At 41.0% G+C, this 27,760-nt stretch overlaps 1 long non-coding RNA gene across 2 annotated transcripts; it reads left to right on the top strand.

The window, feature by feature from the left end:
- The first annotated feature begins 851 nt into the window (after positions 1–851).
- Positions 852–27,760, top strand: LOC111827164. 2 transcript variants are annotated; one of them, XR_002830678.1, is made up of 4 exons: positions 852–1,045; positions 5,539–5,792; positions 23,494–23,555; positions 27,253–27,760. It is a non-coding gene; the product is annotated as an uncharacterized LOC111827164 (long non-coding RNA). The 2 variants fall into 2 exon arrangements; XR_002830679.1 differs by lacking the exon at positions 23,494–23,555.

The following is a 27,760-nucleotide window of genomic DNA, read 5'->3' as shown; positions in this document are numbered from 1 at the left end:
TCCTATTCTATCACAGCTCCTACATTCATTCCTCAGAGTTTATACAGCTATTACTATAACATTACCCAGTAAAAAATAATAGGCAACAATTTTGATAACAGCTTCCAGAACTTCATCATAAGGATAAAAATATGACCTGAGAAATATAAGGTTCCAATTGCTGTCAATGCCACTGGTTATATACAAGGATAAGGCCTCAGAAATCTATTTCATTTACTTCTGAGCAACAATTAGGGCATCTACAGAGTCAGTGAGTATCCTATCTTATTTATAATTGGCTTGCAGTAAGCAGAAAATATTTTAGTAAATAAGGCAATGCCTTTATAGGTCTTTTGAAATGCAGAACTAAAAAGCGATAAAATTTATCACAAATATCTCCACCTCTTTTTATTTATTCGTGGATTCCTGGTTTGAAGACTTTAACATTAGTGAAAAACCAAAACAAATTTTTAAATAAAAGCAAATTGTTCACTACTATAAAATTCCTAGGAAACAATTGGTTTATAACCTATAGTAGCCACCACTATGCCTAGCACTTAGTAAGCTCTCAATAAATGACTCTTGAATGGAATGGATGCATTAATGAATTCATGATGTGGAGAGAGAGTAATAAGACTTATTTCCATATACTGCACCTCAGAACATACATGCTGTTTCATAAATGAATAAGGACCTAGCATTTTGAAAAGAAATAGATAACTAAATGTGGATCAAGGTAAACCCAGTAGTGATGACACATCACCATGCTGTTTGGCTTCATTTTTCTTCTGCCTGTCACAGCTCCCAACCTTCCTGTCAGAACTCATTCTGTCTTCCTCACTGAAACTATTGTTCATAGTTGAGGTGTCTACAGAAAAACCATAAACAGGGGAAGCTAATAGGTTGTATTCATTCTTCTTGAAGACAGCTCCCAGGTCAGCCCTACTCCTTTCACCTCTACAAACTCTTCACCAACCAGCATCTCTCTCATCTCACCTTGAGGAAATGGCCCAATGAGGAATGCAATAGCAAGAGGCAAGCTAAGTACATTTCAATTCTTTCTGAGGTAACAGTCCTTTTTTCATCTTGATATATTTTCTTAACCTTAGCAAAGCAGCAGAGCCAAAGCTGGGATTTACAGGCTTGATATTCTGTCTTACCTCAGGGATTGGCCCAGTTCTAGTAAGCTCTCCAGTTCAAGCTATGGTCTTTTCTGGATCATTCCCATTTTTTGCTCTTTTTAATTTATCTTTATTGCTGAAAATATTACAGATGTCCCCCTTTTTTTTCCATTGACCCTCTCCACCACACACCCACTCCTCCCAGGTTTTCACCCCACTATTGTCTATGTCCATGGGCTATGCATATCCTATATAATAAAGAGGTAATATGCAAATTGACCACCACCCCTTATACAAGATGGTCACCCCCAGGTGGTCACAAGATGGCCACCCCCAGGTGGTCACAAGATGGCCACCCGCATGTTGCCCCAAGATAGCTGCCCCCACATGGTCACAAGATGGCTGCCCCCATGTCATAACAAGATGGCCACCACAAGATGGCCAGCAGGGGAGGGCAGTTAGGGGCAACCAGGCCTGCAGGGGAGGGCAGTTAGGGGTGACCAGGCTGGCAGAGGAGGGCAGTTAGGGGTGACCAGGCCAGCAGAGGAGGGCAGTTGGGGGTGACTGGCTGCCAGGGAAGGGCAGTTGGGGGCAATCGGGCTGGCAGGGGAGCAGTTAGGTGTCGATCAGGCTGGCAGGGGAGTGGTTAGAGGATGATCAGGCTGGCAGGCAGAAGCAGTTAGGGGCAATCAGGTAGGCAGGCAGGCGAGCGGTTAGGAGCCAGCAGTCCCAGATCATGAGAGGGATGTTCGTCTGCTGGTTTAGGCCCGATCCCACAGTCGGGCCTAAACCGGCAGTTGGACATCCCCTGAGGGGTCCCAGATTGGAGAGGGTGCAGGCTGGGCTGAGGGACATGCACCCCAGTGCACGAATTTTGTGCACCAGGCCTCCAGTAAGTATATAAATTCCCTGGTTAATCTTCCCCTCTCCTCACTCCTGCCTTCCCTCTGAGATTTGTCAGTCATTCCCATCCTTGACAACACAAAGAAATTCATTTGGCACAGCTGTCCAGGGGTGTGAACCTGCTCTATGGAAAATATATTAGGTACAGTTAGACCAAGAATCCAAGATTCCCTATTATTGGATTCAAAAATCCCTTTGTTGATGGGAATAAGAAGGAGAGATTGGGGGGAGTGACAATATAACATGAGATGACTCTCCTCTTTGCTTCATACTGTGTCTGTGTCAACCCCAGATTCATATCAGACACTTGGGATAAGTTCCAAAGCAACAATTTTGATAAAATAGCTTCCACAAGCTTCACCATAAGGATAAAAATATGACAGAAAACCACCTGCTTACTTCTTCCTCAGTCAATAAGTATGCATTCTATAGGCCCCATCTTGCCTATAATTCAGATACATACTATAATAATATGGGAAAGATAAATAAGCATTTTCTATAAAATGACAATTGGGATGAAGGCGGTTTGTTTCAGTTTAGCTGTAGAGTCACCATCGCTTCTAGCTCATCAGAGAAGTAAAAATGAAAATACTTCTACAGCCTTTGAACACTAGCAAAGATCAGTTGGGTCAAGAGATACATGATTCACAGATTGCTAACTGCAGTTTTACATCTGTTTGAACACTCTAAGGAATATAGTAGGGATCAACCGAAGGACTTGTATGCATGCATATAAGCATAACCAATGGACATAAGACACTGGGGGGTAGGGGAGGCCAGGGGATTGTCAAGGGCGGGGGGAAAAAAAGGAGACATATGTAATACTCTTTGTAATACTTTAAGCAATAAAAAAAAAGAATATAGTAGGGAAAAGTAATTGTCCCTGAGAGCAAGGTAAAATTGCCAGTATTTGATTGGAAAGGGACTAAGTTTCAATCAATGGTTGCTGCTGATCCCATGCTGGGAAGCAAGATGCCCAATGTATGAGACCCTTGCTTCTTGTTATTCCCCACTGTCACTGAAGTACCCTGTTGACCTCTTTGGCCATGAGTAAGTCACCAGACCAAGTTCTCCCAGTTTTTCTTCATCTGGAAGGAAACCAGCTACAGAGCCTGGCACTTAGTATATTTCAAAGATAAAAGAATGAAGTTTGCCCGCGTGCCAGGCTAGGAACACTCACATATAAATTATGTTTCCAAATCAGCACTTGGTCCCAGTATCTACATGCCCTTGATTGTTCCTGACTTCTACATGTCAAATCTGGTGTGGCCTTACATGCCCTTGGGTGGTGGATTTTTCTACCACTGCCACAGCTAGAGCCTTTCAGAACACCAGGCCAAATCTGACCTAGTGAGTTGTTGTTCATGGAAAGCAATCATAGGTTTCTGAAGACAGAAATCATAAGCCCTTTTCTCTTTTTTTCTTTTTTTTAAATATATATATCTTTTTTATTGATTTCAGAGAGGAAGCAAGAGAGAGAGATAGAAACAGCCATGATGAGAGAGAATCATGGATCAGCTACCTCCTACAAGTGTCCCACTGGGGACCGAGCCCACAACCCAGGCATGTGCCCCTGACCAGAATCGAACTTGGGACCCTTCAGTTCACTGGCCGACGCTCTACCCACTGAGCCAAACCGGCTAGGGCAAGCCCTTTTCTAATAACAGAATAAAGGAAGAAAGAACACTAGCATATCTTACATTAAAGCAAGATTAATCTCCCTAATGAGCTTTGGGAAATGCTCCATCTCTGTGTGGAAGTCAACTCTTACTCGTCACACATTATGTGATGGCCATGGGAAAGAAGTAAAAAGTGATACCACATTCCTCTCGTTTGCAAGTGGCTCCCTAGAATTCTCTTTCACATGCTACTCCCAGATCTCTGCGGTCAGCCAATAATTTTTAATCCCACTCTTCAGTGGAAAACATACAACTCCCAGCAATATTTTATGCATGAATTTATATTTGCAAATATATTTGGTCTTCTATTATTTTATTACACACAAGATCCTCGTCAGAAAAGTTCTACTAGAATAAAATGCATCCAAAGATGTACAAATCTTACCTAAATCTCAAGATTAGTTCATTTTTTACAATGAGGACATGTACTTCTAAACCTTCCTCTTAAACTTTACTTAGGAAAAATGCCCTCTCTATCACCAAATCCTTCCCCTTCTCATATACTGACTGGCACCCCACCTGGGATTTAAATGAAATATGGAGTGAGTACAGGTTTAGTGCTGCCGAGAAGGAAGTTCCTAGATCCAGAAGAGGTACCCAAGAGTGAAAATCAAAATTACCAAGATTCTTGTTGTTGCTACTGTGGTAATCTCAAGGTGACTCAAGAGGCAGTAGGCAACTGGATTCCCTGAGGCTGTCTGCTAACTAAATAGAAGCAAAGTGGATGTGGCAGGAGATGGGGTCAAGAGCGGACCAAGCTAAGAGATTTTGCTTTGCCTTGTAGGATATGGAAAACAGAGTTTCATAGTAATAATGGCGTTTAGAGAGGATATATCCAACAGTGTAAAGACAAGAGGCTAATGATTTAAGAACATAAGACTTAGAGGGTGGCAGTGAAAATGAAAAGAAAAGGAAACAAAATAAAGAACCATTTAAAATAAAATGCAATAGGACAAGGTAGTGAATAGGACTAACAGATGAAGACACTACTCCAGTATTAGAAATATAAAACTGGGAGTAAATTGGAGAAATTTTGAAGGAAGATAAGTTAGACCTGGGACATCATGATTTCTAAATGACTTCATCATGATGAAGGCATCTAAGTTGGCAGCTACAAATAAGTATCAAAACTCAGGTGACAATCTGGAGCTGGATAAGTGGAGGCAAGTGTTACCTACAGAGAGATGAGAATTGGAATCATAAAATAAACCTATTATCCAGTGAAGAAAGAAAGTATAGAAAGCAAATAATAGTCTTTAAAGCCAGGTTTAAGAAATGCCACCACCACTAGGCAAGAGATGAAAGGTAGGAGTGATGTATAAGATGGTGGCACCGATTCCTATGGAGGAGTTTAGAGACAATTAAACAAACACCACTGGATTTGGCAAGAAGACCACTGATTATCTGTCAGTGAAAACCTCATTCTTGCCTCATTCTTCTATATTAAAACACACACACACACACACCATGGTAAATCCTGAACCCAAGGCAAATACTACTACTTAGCAGGGCAACTTTCAGACACTTTCCTCCTGTCAGTTCTGTAAACTTAGAGACATAATCAGGTCACTTAACAAGTAGGCACTAGCAGGGCTCAGAGGCCAGCTGAGCATTTTGAAGCAGCCTGCTGGCTCGGCTGCACTTTTTACCTGCAGCTGAAGTCGGAATCAGTGGCTCTAGACTGGGAAACGCCTACCCTTGGTATCTGCCTTGGTAATGCAGGCAACCTTTCTTGGGAGGCCTTCAGCCACTCTCTGTAAGTAAGGATCTTTGGGGATTTGAGTGGGTGATTTATTTGATGGGTTGGTTAAATGTTGTTTTATTTTGTCCTTAAAGAGTTGTTGTTGTGGTTTCAGAGGAAGAAATCTTTCTCAACAAGTCTGATGGAGCAATAAATACTGGACATCTGTGTGTTGTGCCATGGGCAGATCAGATACAGAAAACTTCCAGCTTATGAATGAGATCCATGATGCAGAGAGACAGTTATCACAAGCAGCATCACATGGGATTGCCAGGTCAGAACCACTGTAGACCAAAGCCAAATCCCACTGGGCCTAGGCAAGTTGAGGCCACCAAGCAGGTCCAGGGACTGCGGTACTGAGGTACTGAGGTAAGTCTATGTGTGGGAAGATTGGAAGTGACCTGAAGGAAGGTGAGTCTCAGAGGCTTCATAACCTTGTGGGAGTTTTTTAAGCAAGGCTTACAGCTGCTGGCATAGGCACCTCGGTAAGTTAAAGGAGCCAACACATAGCATACACTTTCTCTTATGTACAAGAATTTTTTTAAAGTCTGTCTCATTCAGTTTTCCTCCATATGTTCCTTGTACTTCACACCTCCTTGCTGAGATGGTTTCTGTCTCATCGTTCATTGTTTCAAAATATGATGCTCTCCCAACATTTGAAATTGCCCCTATTTCCAAAACTCCCCCAACCCAGTTCACCCTTCCATCAATGACACTGGTCAGACTCCCATAAGCCTTTGATTGATTTCTAAATGCTGTTCCTGGCTCTCATCTTCCTGTGATGAAACTGAAACCAGCTAGTTACCGATGACAAGCAGCTGACTCTTTACCAATAAACACAGCCCCCAACCAGCAAAGACACGCAAGAGCAAATGTGATGGCACAAAGAAAATGACATCCTACCATAAGCATCAGGATGGCCACTTCAATGCTAAAGACAAATGGGGCATTGCTATTAGGACACCACCCTTGCAAAAGGACCCACCTTGGCACCTATGTCACCACAGAAAGACTAACTAGCTGAGTTAAAAGCAGATTCCTGCCTGAGTCACTAGCCAAACAACACTCTCAGTCCCTGGAAACCACAACATCAAGCACAACAAATCCACTGTTTCCTTAGCAGTGGTCGGCAAACTCATTAGTCAACAGAGCAAATATCAACAGTACAATGATTGAAATTTCTTTTGAGAGCCACATTTTTTAAACTTAAACTATATAGGTAGGTACATTGTTATTAACTTAAGTAGGGTACCCCTAAGGCTTAGGAAGAGCCACACTCAAGGGGCCAAAGAGCCGCATGTGGCTCGAGAGCCACAGTTTGCCGACCACGGCTTAGGGGACTGTTTTCACATTTATGGTGTGTTTATTTGTTTTAACTTAAGGGTTCCTTAAATTTTCTCAACTCAGAGCCTGGGTAGATGTACTATATCCTCTGGTTTATAGTTTACCTCTGCCTACCTGCCTTAGCACATAAACTGCACTCACATAATGTTTTTGGAACATTAGCAAAACAATCTTGGACACAGGGAACTTCAACACAAACTTTGCTTCCTATTTTACCAAGATGGCTAAAGCCATCCTAATATTCCTTGTCTACTATTTAACTTCAACACAAACCCAAGTGTTCAAAACAAGCCAAAATTTAAATTACTCAAAAATAGTTTTAAATGTAGCTGAGTGTTTAAAAACATAAATAAACTGAGCATACACTTCTGCATTTTGGATCCAGATTAACATGTGGCTTGCTAAGCCCACTTCTGCCTTCTCATGAACAACCAAGTTTAGACAAAAGTTATTACTGTATAAGTATTCTGTGGTTACTCTGGCTATACAAGAAAAGCCAATTGCTGGCGGCAGAAACCAAGATGGTGGCATAGGTAAACACCAAAAATTGCTGCCTCGCACTACCACTTCAAAAATACAACTAAAAGACAAAACGAACATCATCCAGAACCACAGGAAGGCTGGCTGAGTGGAAATTCTACAACTAGAAGGAAAGAGAAAAGCACACTGAGACTCAGAGGAGGTGCGGAAGTAAAGTGCAGAGGTAAGGAGGCGCACACAGAAAGGGCTGGCAACTGAGGACGCGGTTGTCTTTTTCAATTAGGAGGGAGACACAGGCTTCCGATCTGAACTCCAGTTCTGGGCAAGTCTTTGGGGACCCAGACTCATACCAGGAGAAACTGGACTGTCTGGCAGCGGGCAGAACTGGAGGGCGGCTTTCTCTCAGAGCTGCTTGCAGCGATTACCGTGGGACCCTGAGACCCAGAGCCTCTTAGGGCAGGACTGAGGATCAGCCATAGCTGTTTGGTCTGCCCTGTTGATTCCCTAAGACCCCGCCCCACCCAAGCTGTGCCCAGAGGCTTTTGCATATGAATGCCCTGGCCCTTTGCAATCTAAAATTACCTAACAAACTGCAGCTGGATCAGAGAGACCCAGAACATCCAAAAGCAGGCCCAAGGCCCCACAGAAGCTTGCATTGCTTCACAGGTGGGCCTCATCTGGGCACCTCCAAATCCCAAACAAAGAAGAGGAATCTGCAGATCTCTCAGTAGCTCCTGCTGGGTAGCCGCAGGCAGAGGCTAAATTAGCACCTCCTTAGAGATCCAAGAGCCAGTGTACCCAGTGGTCAGAGTGGGACCATCCAGATTACAACTTCTCAGATCCATAAGGGACACACTCAGGGGGTAGACTCAGTGAGCACCAAAGCCCCACTGAAGCAAGTCTTTCCCCAGAAGGGTGTCTCCAGCACAGAAGTTCTCCCACCATAGACACAGCTGATTCTTACAGCCAATTGGCCTGGAGGTCAATTCCTCCCAGTGATACCTACAACAATCAAGGCTTAACTACAACAAGACTGCGCACACAGCCCACAAAGGGGTGCACCAAGAGTGTCCACCTCAGGTAATTGGGGAGGCTGAGCTACTGGGCCCTATAGGACACCTAGCAAAGAAAGACACCCTATCAACACAGGGAAGCAGCCAAAATGTGGAGACAAAGAAACAGGTCACAAATGACAGAAATGGAGGAAAGCAAACTACTGCATATAGAGTTCAAAACCACAGTTATAAGATTTTTCAAGAATTTTCTAGAAACCGCCTATAAATTTAGTGAGACCCTCAATAAATCTAGTGAGACCCTCGAGGATATAAAAAAGGACCAAATAGAAATTAAGCATACACTGACTGAAATAAAGAATATTATACAGAGATCCAACAGCAGACTGGAGGATCGCAAGAATCAAGTCAAAGATTTGAAATACGAAGAAGTAAAAAACAACCAACCGGAAAAGCAAAAAGAAAAAAGAATCCAAAAATATGAAGATAGCGTAAGGAGCCTCTGGGACAACTTCAAGCGAACCAACATCCGAATTATGGGGGTGCCAGAAGAAGAGAGAGAGCAAGATATTGAAAACCTATTTGAAGAAATAATGACAGAAAACTTCCCCTACCTGGTGAAAGAAATAGACTTACAAGTCCAGGAAGTGCAGAGAACCCCAAACAAAAGGAATCCAAAGAGGACCACATCAAGACACATCATAATTAAAATGCCAAGAGCAAAAGACAAAGAGAGAATCTTAAAAGCAGCAAGAGAGAAACAGTTAGTTATCTACAAGGGAGTACCCATATGACTGTCAGCTGATTTCTCAACAGAAACTATGCAGGCCAGAAGGGAGTGGCAAGAAATATTCAAAGTGATGAATAGCAAGAACCTACAACCAAGATTACTTGACCCAGCAAAGCTATCATTCAGAATTGAAGGTCAGATAAAGAGCTTCACAGATAAGAAAAAGCTAAAGGAGTTCATCACCACCAAACCAGTATTATATGAAATGCTGAAAGGTATTCTTTAAGAAGAGGAAGAAGAAGAAAAAGGTAAAGATAAAAATTATGAACAACAAGTACATATCTATCAACAAGTGAATCTAAAAATCAAGTGAATATAAAATCTGATGAACAGAATAAACTGGTGAATATAATAGAATCAGGGGCATAAAAAGGAGTGGACTTACAATTCTCAAGGGGAAAGAGGTGTGGGAGCTGCGGGAAGAGACTGGACAAAAATCGTACACCTATGGATAAGGACAGTTGGAGGGGGGTTAAGGGCAGAGCGTGGGGTGGGAACTGGGTAGAGGGGAGCTATGGGGAAAAAAAACAACTGTAATAATCTGAACAATAAAGATTTAATCAAGAAAAAAAAAGCCAATTGCTGTACAACCACAGAGCTCATATGTTTGTTCATTAAAAAGTATTGTAAGTGGCATTTTCTGTAGTAGTTTTAATGAACAACTTTTAACAAATTAATTTTAATCTGTTAAATTAATTTACAGAACTAACAAAACTTAATTAACAAAATCCAAATTGACTAGATTGTATAAATATCTGATTAGTCTTTTGGCAATTTTTATAGTACACAAATTCATTATGAAATGAGAAATTCTGTGTGTGTCCTTGGAGCATATTGTTGGAGAACAGAAAGACCTATAGCCACCAGCCAGATCAACAAGAAGCAACATGACTGAATTTGAATGATGGATACTCAGGAGCATGACTCAAGAGGGTACACTCACATTCTCTCCCTCCTCAACCCTCCAATTGTACCTTCCTCTTACTCACTTCTAGTGAATTACATTGCTTCCTATTTTATCAAAATGGCTAAAGCCATCATAAAAGTCCTTGTCTACTATTTAATTTCTACAGCTTGGTTCTACACTCATCCTCACATTTGAACCAAAACTAGTCTTCCTGCCTCCAGTTCTCCCCACCTCCACCACTCCAGGTTTCTACTTCAACCTAATCACCTTCCTAAATCCCAGTTTCCATTATGGCACTCTGCTCAAAAACTTTCAAAGAATCTACATGTCTATCAACATGGCCCTGTAAAATTTGATTGTGGCTATTTCCAACATAAATGTTCTCAATGCAGATCATTCCCTTTTATATTCTAACTCTACAAAGATTATCTTCTCTTCTGTCTTTCTCCAAGACTTCTAGAAAACAAAAACTGAGGCAAAGATTATAGGGTATTACTTTATTCAGGGAGGTGTATTCTCAGGACAAGAATGAAGGAAAAGGAAAGTGGTGCAAGGAAAGATGGCAAGCTATGTGAGATAAGCATAACAACAATAGCCGCTACTTCACCATAAGCTTGAAGTACCTCAGCCAGTCACTTGGTAGGTCACTCACGCAGCTATCTAGGATGTCTCCAAATAGGCTGATCAGAGAAACTGTCTCAGATTAGCATGTTAGAGGAAGAAAGAAAAAGAATATTTATCTGTTCAAATTCTTTCTAGCTCCTGGTTTTCTTTAGCCAAAGTAAACTCTCCCACACCTCTAGGTTGCATCTTCTGGGCCTTTTGCAAGCTGCTTAGAAAGCTCAAACTCATGCTTAATAGTGATAATTCATACAAGTATCAATGTGGTAGTCTCCCAGGCATGGAGCTGGCCAGTGTTGGGTGATAGAACTTCATAGACCACAAATTCTGTCAGGCACAGCAGCTCAGGCAAAACAGATGGATGGGAGAGGTAAAGGTCCTAGAACCAGATGTGACCAAGAAAATCTGCAGAGGTGTGTAAGTTCAGTAAGCCATCTCCCCATCCAGACAAAGCCAGTGCTTTCATAAAATTTACCCACTGATCATTCAATTCCCTGAATTCCTTGTGGATGTATGCTTACATTCTGCTAGGTTGTGAAGGCTATTTAAAGGTGGTGTGTGGCTTAGCCGGTTTGGTTCAGTGGATAGAGCACTGGCCTGTGGACTGAAGGGTCCCGAATTTGATTCCAGTCAAGGGCACATGCCTGGGTTGTGGGCTCAATCCCCAGCAGGGACATGCAGGAGGCAACCAATCAATGATTCTCTCTCATCATTGATGTTGCTATCTCTCTCCTCTCTCCCTTCCGCCCTGAAATCAATAAAAATATATTTAAAGGTGGTGGTGGTGGTGGTGGTGGTGGTGGTGGTGGTGGTGTGTATGTTTAGTCTCCATTAAATTTCAAGCTCATGAATGTCAGGTACTAAGCCAGTAGTAATTCCTTGTATCCCCATTTCAACTGGCAAAGTATGGGTGCATAAATGGTATCCTATCAGTAGCTGCTTAATAAGTGAAAGAACAGAACAGCCCAGAGAATAGACGTGGGAATCCCTTTAGCCTAAGTGAACACAAGAAAAACCTCTTTTCTTTTGACTTCACAGAAATAGTCTGAGATTTGAAAGAAACCCTAGTGGACACCTAAATCATTCACAGGGATCAGGCCTAAACCGGCAGTCAGACATGCCTCTCACAATCCAGGACTGCTGGCTCCTAACTGCTCATCTGCCCGCCTGCCTGATTGCCCCTAATTACCTCTGCCTGCTGGCCTGATCGCCCCTAGCTGCCTCTGCCAGCCAGCCTGATCGGTCCTAACTGCCCTCCCCTGCCAGCCTGGTTGCCCCTAACCGCCTCTGCCTCAGCGCCCCCCCCCGCCCCCACCTTGGCTTTGTCTGGATGGATGTCCGGAAGATGTCTGGTCTAATTAGCATATTACCCTTTTTATTAGTATAGATTATACAACATAAGCTTTAAGGTAGCATTGCATTAGTAGAAATGAAGAGACATTTCATTAAAAAATGTATATTGGTTTGATATGATTCAAATCCACTTGTTATGACAAAAATCAAGTCTTTAAGAATAGGATTGCTTGCCCTAGCTGGTTTGGCTCAGTGGATAGAGCTTCAGCCTGAGGACTGAAGGGTCCCAGGTTCAATTCTGGTCAAGGGCACATGCCTGGGTTGTGGGCTCGATCCCCAATAGGGCACATGCATGAGGCAGCTGATCAATGATTCTCTCTCATCATTGATGTTTCTATCTCTCTCCTTCTCCCTTCCTCTCTGAAATCAATAAAAATCTATTTAAAAAATAAGAGAATAATATTGCTTTCCTATCAAAGCCAAGTAAGGTGTGTCATTCATTGTCCCTGATGAAGTCTGAGCAGCTCAGTTGCTAAGCGACCTCGCTGGGTTCTTATCAAATAAAATCTGTGGAGAAGCAACTACACCCACCATGCATTTAGGCTATAAAAACCAAACGTTGGGGAGGACAGAGTGCTTCTGGGATAAGAGACAGTGGGGGTCAGCAGTTGGGAGGCAGGGAAGATGCGGGAATGCCCAGTGCCTGGAAGCACCAGAGGGTCTGGGATATGCAAATCTGCTGGGGGCAGGGGCAGGCCAGAGAGGTCAGGTCCGGAGGGAGGACATGGGGATCCCCTTCCTGCGAGGCTCCTCCTTCTCCCCTTAACCTCCTAACCTGTCCATTTGGATGAAGGGGGTGGGAAGCAGGTACACAATGCCTGGGCAGGATGCCCCTCAGAACCGGATCCCTCCCAGGGTGGGGGAGGGGTGTTTGTATTGGTTTATTTAATTTTTCTTACACGTTGAAGGGGGTGGCAGGGAAGTGTCTGTCAGACATGGTTTCCTTCTGTTTGCTCGCCCAACCTGCCCCATGTGATGCCTTTTCCCTTTCTTCCCTACTGCCCCGAGCTAACATGCATGAGATCGCCAGGACGAAACTGGGGCCCCCGTTGTATTGCTTGGAGATTGCGCTCCACAGGAACCTGCCTGATCCAGGGAGGGTTGGGGTCATTCACTGTGGGGAAAGGCTCTATTTAAACAAAGCCACCACTTAGGCACTGGCTGAGCCATTTGTGGAGGTTTTATCATCCTTCTGGCTGTTTCCTTGGAAACAACAAACTCAAGATAGCAGTGGAATGCTGCGTCCCCTTATTTGAAACCCTGATTCTCTAGGCCATTGACTTAGATGCCCCAGGCAAGTGTGGGATGTCCCTTTCTTACTGATATGATGGCGCACAGCCATGTTTTAGGTAGGTTAGGATTTGGGCTCCTACCTGGGCTGGCACAGGGGGCAGGGATACAGCCTGCTGATCCGGTCGTTCTGTGATAGCGTAATGGACAATTTGCATATTCCTCTATTATCAGTATAGATTCCTTCCCCTACAGTACCACACACATGATCTGTACATAATCACCTTGTTTTAGTTGGTTGAATATGTGATTGTAGATACTTTAAGAGCCTATAATCATAAAAAGCACATTGCTGATGAAGTAAAAATGTGGATTTTTTTAGTAAATAAGTAAGTGAGAAGAAAAGGTATGAGTAGAAAAGTGAGAAAGTTCAGATTGAAGTTAAAAGGTGACTGGCTAAATAACATCTTGCCTACACTCCAAGAAAAGCATTTACACAGTTGATTGAAAAATATGTGGGTCCCACCCCATATACTGTTTATTTCCCCATTCTTCTGTGGCTTATCATTGAAATCTTGTTTGCTCTATTTGTGCTGTTACCTCTGCTCTTTATTCTCTCTGTTCCTTGAACATCTTATCCTCTGTGCTACTTCCTAGCTTCAAGACTACTCTAGAGAGAGGATAGCACTGCCCAGGGCAAGCACAAAAAACAAACATACAACAGCTTTCATAACAACTAACTTTTTTCTATTCCTACCCCATGACCCAGAGGTTTCTCTTCCAAAGGGAGGGGGCGATATATCTTGGGGGTCACATTCTTGTAACATCACTACTCTCCACAGTACCTCCTTCATATGCCTCTCTAGCACAGCCCCTACTCAGCACCATTTACAGATCCATACATAAAATTATAAATGTAACATGAGCATGTTCAATGTTCCACTGTCGTAAAAAGACACCATTTATTCAAGCCACTTCAAGTTTTTTCCTGGTACGTAAACTCGACCAGATTCTGTATCTTTTCCACATTGTTGAATTTCAACATTGTGTGAAAACTGTACAGTAGATTGTGGGAGGAAGGAAATCTTCCCTCTCCCAATATGGCATTTGCCACCTCAAAGGAGGGTAATAAGACGATGACTTCCAGATAAGAGCTTTGAACTAGTCATGAATTTGTAGAAGAAAATGAGGAATAACTTTCCCCCAAAAAAAGTGTACATTTTGAAGGGGAACATTGTTGGGAAGGTGACTTTTTAATTTCTTGTTCACTGCATCCTGTGTTCATAGGATTTCCTTCTAAAGAACTTGTAATAACTGGGCCTCAGCCCCCAGGTCAGTCTTCTTAACCATTAGGTCTTTTGAGAATATTAAAAATAATAAAATTTCAGAGTAGGAAGATCCCTTACAATAGCATAGTCTAATTACTTTATTTATAGTAAGGAGACTTGGCCCAGAGAGGTAAAATCACATAGCTATCAAACTCATTAAAATCAGGACTAGGATTTGAGTCCAGAACTCCTAATTACACTGATACTAGAGCTTTAGTGCTATAATGCATAAAATAAGAGTAACATGAAAAATCCTAACATTATATAAACTATTAATACAACTCAGTACTAAATAGCAGGAATGTTTACTATTTTATTTAAAATACTAGGGGCCCAGTGCACGAATTCATGCACCTTGAAAGGAACTGTGGGCTGTGAGGCTGTGATAGGCACAGGGGCGGGTCTCAGCCCATCCTCTGCTGCCCCGATCTCCCCTCAGGGGCAGGGGGAGGTGGAGAAGCCCTGAGGGGCGATTGGGGCCAGCAGCTGCTGTTCGCACCCGCTGACGGCACTGAGTTATTGGGACTGGTAACAGGCACTGGCAGGGGGTGCTAGCGGCAGCTCTGGTGCCAGCTGTGGGTGCAAGCAGGGCTGGCACTGGCAGTGGGTGCGAACGGTACCTCCGGCGCCAGTGGCAGGTGCGAGTGCCGGGCAGGACCGTGGCACGCAGGAACATAGAATTTTCAGTAACCACCAGAGGCTCGCCCCAATGACAGTGACCAGCACCTCGCCTTGGTCTGGCGCTTCCACTCACCTGCTTTACCATCACACCATGGCCAATGCCCTCCATGTTCCACACATGCCCCCTGGTGGTCAGCGCACATCATACAACTGGTTGTTCGGTTGTTCAGATTGTTCCGCTGTTCTGTCTATTTGCATATTAGCCTTTTATTATATAGGATTTCCCTGTTAACTCTAGTGTGTTCAACTCTCTTGGCAATCAGACAGTCCCAGGTGTGTCTGAATTAAGAACACTGGATGTTTCCCCTGCCTCCTTTCATTAATATAGGATTCTGGCTTCTCCCTACTCTGCCCTCTGAGAATGCTGTGCCATACTCAGACTTGTTCTTTCTTTTGTGATGTACAATAAGAAGGAAATGGCAAGGGAGAGGCAACACAAGGATGAAGAAAAGATTTCCCCAGAGTTGGATAAAAGAAGTACCGCAGTGTACAAAATAAAGAGAATGGGGAAAGGAGAGGGAACAGTAAGACATGTTGCTGTGGGTGGCGTATTCTCTTCCAGGACTCATGAAATATAAAGAACTTGAGTTATTTTGGAATTACTGTATGGTTGTTAGTTAGACTATGGTTCATTAATCACAGCATTACTTTGAGGTAGAGCCATGTGAGTAATAAAGAGAAAAACAGTGTAGGTTGAGCTTTAATTTTTTTTACATTTATACCCCATTTTTATTGCACTTGCCTTTGCCTTTTGAAAATGTCCCTTTTTATTAACAAATAAAACTTATAGCTCTTACAGCAGCTTCTAGAAATCATATAAAGAGTCTTTAAAATATTCAGGCCCAAGTCTCATTTTTGAGATTTCCTAAAGTAAATATTACTAATTATGTAAAAAGCTTAAACTCATTTAAAGGTTTATGTCAGATTTATAATAAAAGCTGGAAACCAGCTTTTATTAAAAATATTACTATGCAATAAATGTATACATAAAAATTATAATAGTACTGGTAAAGCTTAAAATAAAATGTTTAGTAAAAGGAAGGAATTTAAAGATTCAGAGCCTAATATCTGTATTTCTACAAAAACTCCAAAGTGATTTTCATGTACATTAAGTCCATTAATGACAGATATAGATAGATTAGATAGATATAGATATAGATATAGATATAGATATAGATATAGATATAGATATAGATAGATATAGATATGAACAATTATGTAAATGCAAACTAGCAAGCTAAGTCCTTTCCCATAGAACTCTAATTCTTGTTTGTTTGCTTAATAATATACTTAGCCAATTGTGGTGATTGCATTTCTTCTTCAAGGTTGCTACTTTCCCAGACTACAAGAAGTGGTCATATGACTCTATTCTGGCCAATGGCATACAAGAGGAATTCTTCCTGGGGCTTTTGGAAAAGGTTTGGCTTCTGATAAGAAGGACACATTCAAGAAGAGCTTGTTGGTGACACATAGTTTTCCTTATTTCCTGAGATGGCATTTGGAGCTATTGCAGCCATTTGGAAACCATGATGTGAATGTACAAGAACTAAAAGTTAGTTGTGAATCAGACTCGAGCAGGAATAGACTGGGGAAAATAAGAGCTCCCCTGGCTGATAAAACAGGAAGGAAATGGGAAAGCATCCCTATTTTATGTAGTTAATAATACAATTTGACCACTATGAATAGGGGGTTCAAATGGTCTTTCAACCGGTAAGAACATAAGAACATATACCTGGTGTCCCCAGTGTCCTTGGTAGATTTTACTCTTAAAGACTTAAAAGGACAGAAGCACATGAAATCAACATGAGCCAATAAAATATCTGCAAGGTATTGATGAAGTATATATCTTTGTCCTTAGAGTCCCAAGAAAGACTTGTGACCAATATGAGCTGCAGGGTCACAACTTTCAGATAAGTGGAATGTATATCATTCTAAATTATGCTGTGTAAGAAATTCCCAAAATACCATATTGAAATGACACAGCTCTACAAGATTAACAATTCCCTCATCATCTATTGATTCTGTTTATTAACTTTGAAACTGTGAAACTACTTTTAGGCTGATGGGAAGTTGGTTTGAAAAAGCCCCACAAATGTATCCACCTTGTCAGCTGAAGTGAGATGGAGCAAAAGAAATATTATAAGGACTTACGTTTAGGATACCCAGATGTCCAGGAACACAGCATGCTTCTCTTCTTGACCTCTGTTTACTTTAAAAAAAAAAAGATTTAATGCCTTTCAGCATGTGAATAATATAATGGGGATCATAGCTTGGAAAAATATGAATGTGTGTGTATCTTCTGCATTTTCACAAATGTGACCTCCTGTCTGTGCATCCACATTCCTCTAACTTAAAGAATTAGATAACTCCAATATGGTGAGGTGAAGTGAGAGAAGAGAAGCAAAACTGATATGTCTTCTTCTAGAGGAGGTTGTAGATGCTCATGAATTCTAGGCCAAATATAGATTAATATGTGTTTAAATGCATTTGTTTAAATATTAAGTGTATCTTCTAGAAGTATAGATAATGTTTTTCAACCTTAACTGAGATAATTTATAAAATTCTCAAGCCCCACCATCAGTGATTCTGATTCAGTACGGCCAGGATGATGCCCAGGAGTTCGTATCTTTATAATCCTTTATTCAGTGGTTCTGGTCATGAGTCAGGTTTGAGAACTACTGTCCTAAGGGCACATAGCAACCATATTGTTCTGTGACCTGGAGTTACCATAAATTCCTATAAGCATCTTCTAGAAAGTTCTAGGGACAGGGTTCTTTTTTAGGGGTAGCAGGCCAGCATAGACCCTGTGTAGGGAAAGTCTTGAGCCGCAAAATATAAGCTTCCTCTGGAACTTTATCCCTCTCATAAGCAATGAGGAAGAAGTTTCTTCATTCCTCACCACCTCTGAAGAATCAGAGGAAGACAGAAAGGAGAAAAAGAGGAAGGCAGAGAGAGATACAGAAACAGAGACTGAAAGAAAACAGCCATCATCACCATTTCTATTCACTATTAAACTAAATGATCAGTATGAGATGTTATCTGCCTAGGTAATTGAATAGAAACAATTAATGACCAATTAGAACTTACAAAATTCAGTAAAATCACCAGACAAGATAGCAATACAAAAAATACATTCCTTTCTGCTATATTAGCTATAGCCAGTTGGAAATATCCAAAGAAATAATGATTCTCTTCACAGGAGTAATGAAACTCTAAAATGCCGAGGAGTAAAGTCAAATGTGTAACACCTAAGTGAAGAAAAATGAGGGCATTTAAAAAAAAAAACACTGAAAAGCACTGTTGGTTGGAGTGTGGTCCCATACACCAAAACATGGCAGGTTTGATTCTTAGGGCACATACCCAGGTTGTGCGTTCAATCCCCGATTAGGGCATGTATCAGAGGCAATCAATCAATGTTTCTCTCTCTCTTTCTCTCTCTCTCTCTCTCTCTCTCTCTCTCTCTCTCTCTCTCTCTCTCCCTCCCTCTCTCTTTCTCTCTCTCATCAAGTTTTAAAAAATAAGTTTAAAAAGAAACTGAAAAGATGAGAGAAATCACCATATAACTGGACAGGAGGATACATAGTACAGAGATATAAATTTTCTACAGCGAAATTAAATGAAATGGGAAAGAAACAAATAAATTATGGTGTAGCTATACTATGGAGTTAAACATTTAAAAGAAATTAAAAGTATTAGAATGAACCATGGGAGGATAGAGTTTTAATATTAGAGTAGTTAAGACATTCAGAAAACCCAAAATCCATCAAAAACTAGATTAACTGATGATACAGCTACATAAAAATTTAAACATTCTGCATTAATTTTAAAACAACATAAGAAAAAACAAGACAAGCAACAAAATGGGCAAAAGGCCTACATAGGAATGATGCTCAACCAACTGAGCCATACCAGCCAGGGCTTACATAAGGTTTTATGGGGGAAATATATATATATATATATCCCCAAAATATATACTGTGAATAATTATAAAAACAGTATTTATTAAAATACATTTCATTTTCAAAATTGAGCAATCAACTGTTAAACTGTATGTACACTTTTTTAGAATGCCCTTTATATATGTATGTATCTTTGTACAAGTAAAAAAAAAATTATCTTTCAAAAGAGTGAATGAGAATAAGAAATCCCAATATCTCTTTCCTGTTTTCCTAATAAATGTGGGCAAATCACTTAACCTCTCACTGCCTCAAATAAAGTGAGAGGGTTTGGCTTGGTGAAACTTAAGGTCATTCTTACTTGGCAGTTCAAGAACTGAATCTGTTAATTCATAACCCAATAAAATAGTAAATAATTATTAGCCTATCATTGAGATATTAAGAAAGAGCATGGCATTTCAAAGGGTAACTATGTTTTAAGAGAAAACTCTTTCAAAATCTCTTAGACTCAAAAGAATGAAATTCTAATGGTAAGATTTCAGGTATAGAGAGAGATTTTCTTCAGAAACCCTTGTGAAGTCCTTCCAGTTATTGGTTGCTCATAACGCTGTTTTTGGCTACACTCCAAGACACTGTTGTGCGACCACATAAAATGAGGCACAAAACCTTCACAGTTCTGAGCACATGAATCTAATAAATGGTCCCCCCAGCTGTTCCAGAATATTGCATTACACCAGTCTCTTTTTCTAACTTCCTCTAGCTTTCAATGTGATTTTTACTTTTCTTTGTTGACAGGCTGTTATTAACTTTCTCACGGAAGTCAATAAATATAAACAATTTCAGATCTTTCAACCATGGATTTTAAATTCTGCCCTATATGAAAAGTCGTTTAGTTCATTTTGTAGGTGTATCATTATACAAATATGGAAAGAATCGGGATCAGCATGATTGGAAAAGGGAGCTGAGCAGATCTCAGATCTCTCTCTCTCTCTCTCTCTCTCTCTCTTTCTCTCTCTCTCTTAATATTTAGTTAGACTTGATGAATAGTAGAAAAGAGGGTAAGAGAGCACATCAAACAGGGACTTCAAAATCTTTCTGGCTCACAGCCTCAAAACATCTTTGGTCTGGCTCCACCAAAGTGGTAGACATTAGGAAAAGCATATCTCAAGTCAGAAAAAAAAAATGTATTGAAACCGTGACCCTATAAGTTGTGTAAGATTTTGATTTAGCTTCTGGTCCTACAGTATCTAACTCTCCTATGTATGAATGCCAAGATCTATCTGGCAATATTTTAGAAGAAACAGCACTAATCCCAGCGTTGAAAGTCCTGTGTTCAAGTTTTGGGTCTTTACTCACTACCCATATGGCTGCAGACAAGGCACTTATTCTGTCAATTATCTAGGCTCTTTTCTTTTTTAATAATTTATCTTTATTGTTTAAAGTATTACAGATGTTCCTTTTGTTTTTTCCCCTATTGAACCCCTCCATCCTACACCCACCCCTCCCAGGCCTTCACCACACTGTCTGTGTCCATGGGCTATGCATATCCTATATAAGAAAGAGGTAATATGCAAATTGACCATCACGCCCTTGCACAAGATGGCCGCCCCATGTGGTCACAAGATGGCTGCCCTATGTCATCACAAGATGGCTGGCAGGGGAGGGCAGTTGTGGACAATCAGGTCAGCAGGGGAGGGAAGTTAGGAGTGACCAGGCCAGCAGGGGAGGGCAGTTGTGGATGATCGGGCCAGCAGGGGAGCAGTTAGGCATCAATCAGGCTAGCAGGGGAGTGGTTAGGGTGTGATTAGACTGGCAGGCAGAAGCAGTTAGGGGCAATCAGGCAGGCAGGCAGGCAAGCAGTTGGGAGCCAGCAGTCCTGGATTGTGAGAGGGATGTCCGACTGCCAGTTTAGGTTCAATCCCACAGGCAGTCGGATATCCCCTGAGGGGTCCCAGATTGGAGAGGGTGCAGGCTGGGCTGAGGGACACCCCTCCAAGTGCATGAATTTCATGCACCAGGCCTCTAGTATGCATATAAATTCCCCAGTTAATCTCCCCCATCCACCCACCCCGGCTTTCCCTCTAAAATTCATCAGTTTGTTCCATGCTTCCATGTCTTTGGATCTATTTTGTTCATCAGTTTATTTTTTTATTTTTTATTTTTTTAAAATATATTTTATTGATTTTTTACAGAGAGGAAGGGAGAGAGATAGAGAGTTAGAAACATCGATGAGAGAGAAACATCAATCAGCTGCCTCCTGCACATCTCCCACTGGGGATGTGCCCGCAACCCAGGTACATGCCCCTGACCGGAATCGAACCCAGGACCCCTCAGTCTGCAGGCCGACGCTCTATCCACTGAGCCAAACCGGTTTCGGCCATCAGTTTATTTTGTTCATTAGATTCCACATATGAATGAGATCATATGATACTTATCTTTCTCTAGATGGTTTATTTCACTTAGTATAATACTCTACAGATCCCTCTATGCTGTTGTAAATGGTAAGAGTTCCTTCTTTCTTACAGCCACATAAGTATTCCATTGTGTAAATACATCACAGCTTTTTTATCCATTCATCTGTTGATAAGCACTTGGGCTGTTTCCAAATGTTAGCTATTGTAAATTGTGGTGCTATCAACATAGGGGTGCATATATTCTTTCTGATTGGTGTTTCAGGTTTCTTAGGGTATATTCCTAGAAGTGGGCTCACTGGGTCAAATGGGAGTTTCATACCTAATTTTTTGAGGAAACCCCATACTGTTTTCCACAGTGGCTGCCACAGTCTGCATTCCCATCAGCAATGTGCTAGGGTTCCCTTTTCTCCACATCCTCGCCAACATTTGTCATTTGTTGATTTGTTGATGATAGCCATTCTGACAGGTGTGAGATGATTCCTCATTGTTGTTTTAATTTGCATCTCTCAGATAATTAGTGACTTTGGGCATTTTTTCCATATGTCTCTTGGCCTTCTGTATGTTCACTTTGGAGAAATGTCTATTTGGATCCTTTGCCCATTTTTTAATTGGATTGTTTGCCTTTCTTTTGTTAAGTTGTATGAGTTCCTTATATATTTTGGAAATTAACCCTTTATAAGAAGTATCATTGGGTAATATGTTCTCCCATACAGTGGGCTCTCTTTTCATTTTGTTGATGGTTTCTTTTGCACTGCTGAAGCTTTTTATTTTGATGTAGTCGCATTTGTTTATTTTCTCCTTAGTTTCCTTCGCTCTAAGAGATGTATCGGTAAACATATTGCTATAAAAGGTGTCTGAGATTTTGCTGCCTATGGCTTCTTCTAGGATTTTAATGGTTTCATGACTTACATTTAAGTCTTTTCTCCATTTTAAGTTTATTCTTATGTATGGTGTAAGTTGGTGGTCTAGTTTTATTATTTTGCCTGTACCTGTCCCATTTTTCCAACACCATTATCTGAAAAGACTGTCTTTACTCCATTGTATGCTATTGCCTTCTTTGTCAAATATTAATTGAACATAATGTCTTGGGTCAATTTCTGGGGTCTCTATTTTGTTCCATTGATCTATGTGCTTGTTCTTGTACCAGTAACAGGCTGTTTTGAGGATAGTGGATTTATAGTGTAACTAGAAATCTGGTATTATGATTCCTCCAACTTTGTTCTTCTTTTCAAGATTACTGCAGCTGCTCGAGGTCTTTTTTGGTTCCATATAAATTTTTATGTGAGTTTTATTCTCCAGAACTTAAGTTCATCTTTCTCTGCATTCCTTGCAGGGCCTCACACGGTGTTAAGGACTTTGCAGGAACTCAGAAAATATTCACTAATCACTCTAACACCATGTACCTAGGATGTCCTAGAATTTCTATGGGGGAGATTTAAAGGATTCAGATGATTCCTGGCTTACATTCCAAATCTGTTCCCACCATGGCACTGAATAGAAATCAAGAGTTCAGTCTCTGACCCTAACCAGTTTGGCTTAGTGGATAGAGCATTGGCCTGCGGACTGAAGGGTCCCAGGTTTGATTCCGGTCAAGGGCATGTACCTTGGTTGTGGGAACATCCCCAGTAGGGGGTGTGCAGGAGGCAGCTGATGGATGTTTCTCTCTCATCGATGTTTCTAACTCTCTATATCCTCCCCCTTCCTCTCTGTAAAAAATCAATAAAATATATATTTAAAAAATCTTAAAAAAAAAAGAGTTCAATCTCTGGATTTAAACACTCCTGGCTTCCAATTTGGCTCACCACCTTCTGGTTCTCAGACCTTAGGCAAGTTATTTACTCAATCTCTCTGAGCTTCTGTTTCTACACCTATAAAAATACTGGAACCTAGTTTATATGGTTATTATGAGAATTAAATATCATAATTCTGGTAACATACATGAGGTACAATGCATTGTAAATACTCAAAATAATATTAACAACATATTCACTGCCCTTGGACTAACTTTTACAGCCATGCCCATCTTTTTCTGGCTCTGAAGACATCAGTGCTTGCCACGAGCCTCCTCAATAAAGGTATGTCACTTATACAGTATCCCAACCAGTTCTAAACTTTCCAGGTGAGCTTCGCGTGCGAAGCCTTAGCTCCAACTTGTACCTATCTATCCATCATCTTCTGGAAGCATTTGTAATGCAATACAATTCTTGTTATGCTAAATTTATTAAATAGCACCTGAGCCCTGGCTGGGTGGCTCAGTTGGTTGGAGGGTTGTCCTATACACCAAAAACATTATGGGTTCATTCCTGGACAGGGCACATACCTAGGTTGTGGGTTCTTCCTGGGTTGGGGCACATATTGGAGGCAATCGATAGATGTTTCTCTCTTACATGGAGTTTCTCTCTCTCTTTCTCTCCCTTCCTCTCTCTCTAAAATCAATAATCATATCCTCAGGTGAGTATGAAAAATAAAAATAAAATATATAGTACCTGAGTAGAAGCATGAAATGAAAGCAGGTCAGCAAGTTTTTTATTCTGCTATTTTTCTTCAAATCCCAACTTAGATGCCATTTCCTCTGTGAAATTTCCCCTCTCCCTCATCTTTTTGCCTCCCATGCTCCATGCCCTGAAATTACTCACTCCATTTCCTCTTCTCAGTACCTGGGTTTCAAGTTATATTTCTATTGTTGCCACTATCATTCTATGTTATATTTATGTCTGTGTCCTCTTCTATACTATAAGTGCCTGAAGGTTAGGCTCTAGGTTTTGTTCATCTTTTATCCCCAGAAACTACCACAATGTCTAGGACATACTTAAAATACATTAGCAATAAAATGAATTATGAGAAAAGTTTGGAAACTTATACCCAAAGTGACTACAAAAGTTTGGAAACTTATACCCAAAGTGGCTAGAAAATATAGCCTAGAGAGAAAGCTAGAGGAAGAAATATAGGGGCAAGATTAGAAAGTTGCTACAAATACAGCATAAAAAAGCAGAAGGTTCTGAGTTCATCAATCAATCCATGCTCTAATTATTTTTATTTCCACATCTCTGACCACACAGTTATTTACAAGAGGTGAAAGCAAGATGGAAAGAATCCTAAATTAAAATTGTGATGCTTGGATTTAGTCCTATCTCTGCCATGAACTGCCTATCTCACCTTCTGTGTGTGTGTTGGACATAATGTTGCATAAGATCATCTGGATCCATTGTCATTAACCTTATTCTACAGCTAGAAACTTGAGACAAATACTACAAACAACTCATCCCAGAACCTTTCAGCAACTGGCTGCTTTAGTCAAGGGTGGAACATGGATAGAAATACTCCCTGTCTAGAGCCCAGCCTGCAGAGACGCCCACACCTAGTAGCACCGGGGAATTATAGGGTGGGTCAATGCTTCTCTGTCTTCTGCCAAGAACAGGAAGTTCCCACACCCGTGGGAGCCAACTGAGTGTGCAGTGTTGGCAAACAGCACAACCACAGCTTCTGGATTTCAAGGAGATGTGCAGGAATGTCTTAATCAATGTTCTTGCCAGGCACCTGGGGACAGAAATTGCTCAAGCTCTATCTATAAAAACAGGAGGCTTGTCTAGGTCATCCTGTTTGCTATAGTTATTGGGGCATCATCTGAGTCTAACAACTAGATCCAGGACCTACTCCAGAGTTGGCATTTGGTTCAGACACCCACATCCAAATTAACTGCATTGCAACCTTTGTAAAGAACAGTCTAAAAGGGTGGATTTTATGCACATATTTTTAGGCAAAATAATTCATCCAGCCTCTCAAAAAACAAGGTTAAAATAATGAATCATAGTTCGTTTTAACATTAAACATGTATAATATGAGAAGTTTCAGCTAATGCAATAGTTTGAGTTTTTGAAGAGAGTCTGGGAGCCTGAGTGCTGCATAAACATATAATTTCTATGGATATATAATTCACATGTCATAAACATTTTCCCTTTTAAGGTATACATATAATTTTTAATGTACTCAAAGTGTTGTGCAATTATCATTACTATCTAATTTCAGAACATTTTCATCACCCAAAAAAAGAAACCTCACACGCATTAGCAGTCACTTCCTATTCTCCCATCCCCTCGGTCCCTGACAACCACTCATCTATTTTTTGTCTATAGATTTTCTTATTCTAAAATTTCATATAAATGAAGCCACACATTATGTGGCCTTCTGTGTCTAGCTTCTTTCTGTGCTGCTGTCTTGCTCTGCAATCTTAGACCACAGAATCAGTAAGAAAGGAGAACCCAATCTTAAAGATATCACTTTCCTTTCCCAAAAATTCTTAAAAATACCATATAAAATTCTCTAAATATATAACTTAAAGACAAAGACCCTGGTCTAGCCTATCGCCAAGCCATAGGGAGGGACCCCGCTCAAACTTCTCAGGTTGATTAAGGTCTGGCCTAGGTTTAATGATATCCCCTAAGACTGAGCATGATTTTATGAGAAACTCAAGGGCATTAGAGGCCCCAAAATCCAAACCCTGAGCACAGTCATTCACTAAATCTAGGGTGACTTTGAGTAATCTATTTAACCTCTTTGTTTTCATTTATTTCATTTTGAAAAATGAGCATGACAACAATATCTTCTTTGTGATGTTGGCATGAGGTTTAGAAAAAAATATATGTAGTACCTAATGCCTGAGATGGGAGGGCCCTCAAATTAGTAGTAGTAGTAGTACTTCTACCCTTATTTTTCTCCTCCTAAGTGCTTTTCTTTATCATCTATGACAGGTGATCTGAAAACTAAACAAAGAATTATATTGCTCATGGTCCTTGCCCTCAAGGAAATACATACTATGGGAAATAGACTTCATTTTTAAATCTAAGACTATATGTCACTATTGTACATTAATCCTACCAATTAGTGTTGAATAGGAATGGAATGAAGAGTATTCTGTGTTATGTGTACACATTTCATCTACACTATTGGACTGGGAACCTCTGTGACCTCAGCTCTTCCAAGAAACACATGCCAAGATGCAGTCAGTCATGCAGGAGATTTCCTGGAAGAAATGCCTGGGAAGAAATAGAGAGGAAGCAGCCAGCATAAGTGGGGAGAGTCTTCAGACCCTGATGCAGGTCTGACACCTAGGAAAGAGAAGGAAATAAGAAAGAGGACTGGGAAATTGGAGGGTCAGACTACAGTGCAGCTCTGAGAAAGTCTAAGCCAGGCTGGCTGCAGGTCCCCAAGCAAAGATAGAGGAGTCCCATGTTGGGCAGAAATGGCCTGGCTCTGCCTCTACCACAAGCAGTTAACAGCTGAGAGAAGGCCAGGAAGAGTGAGGCTTGGCAATATGGAAGCAGGGGCCGATTCAGAGGTGCTGCAGCTAACTAGATCCCTTGCAACTCCTGAAAGTTGATTTGAGCAGCATATCGCCATGGCCTCTACAGAACTCCTGGACACATAACTGTTGGTTTCATTACTTACATGTAGTAAGTTCTCAATAATAGTTTGTTCAAAGATGAATAAGTGATGGTTTTCAGCCACCAGCAGGAAAAGCAACACATTTACTCAATTCAGGTAGATTCAGTTTCAAAATTCCTGAAGGAGGAAAATGTTTTCCACCATTGGAACTAAATGACAAAGCCCAGAAAACATTCCTTGTGTCATAGAAGATCCCAACCCCCAAAAACAAATTGGGGAGGGGTGCTGAGGCAGTGAGCTGACAGCAACAAGAAAAACAGTCATGCAAAAGTGACTCTGAAGCCTGAATTAAACCCATCTTTGATTTATCACTTAATTTCACTTGTACAGACACAGACACAGGATGAAGCAATCGTCGAGGGTGTGGCCTCAAAGATAGAAACAAGATGGCAGATAAAGCGCTTCTGAAACACGCAGCAGAGCCTCCAAAGCTCTGGGTGGTGGAAAGATTTTCATCATGGAGGTGCACTTGCCTAAAGCACTCTGCAACTGGAAAGCAGGTCACCACAGCACCCACTGAGTCCTGAAAAGAATAACTTCAGTTTTCAAAGAATTGAAATAGATAGGGGTGAGGCAAGAGGAAGAAATGAGTCACAAATCTGGAGGTGAAATGAGAGCTCTGAGTTAATGACCACAGATAAGGAAAGCAGAGAGAGGAGCAATGTTCTTATTAGGTTCATTTCTCACTTTCATAAAGGGCAGCCATCTACTTCAATTTAAAGAAGTATCACATGATCTCACTCATATGTGGAATCTAATGAACAAAATAAACTGTTGAACAAAATAGATCCAGAGACACAGAAGCATGAAACAGACTGTGGAATCTCAGTGGGAAGGC

Source organism: Myotis lucifugus, unplaced genomic scaffold (genome assembly GCF_000147115.1).
Source record: "Myotis lucifugus unplaced genomic scaffold, Myoluc2.0 scaffold_140, whole genome shotgun sequence".
NCBI classification, from domain to species: domain Eukaryota; kingdom Metazoa; phylum Chordata; class Mammalia; order Chiroptera; family Vespertilionidae; genus Myotis; species Myotis lucifugus.
Note: the sequence above shows the minus strand (reverse complement) of the source record. Positions and strands in the feature narration are given on the sequence as shown.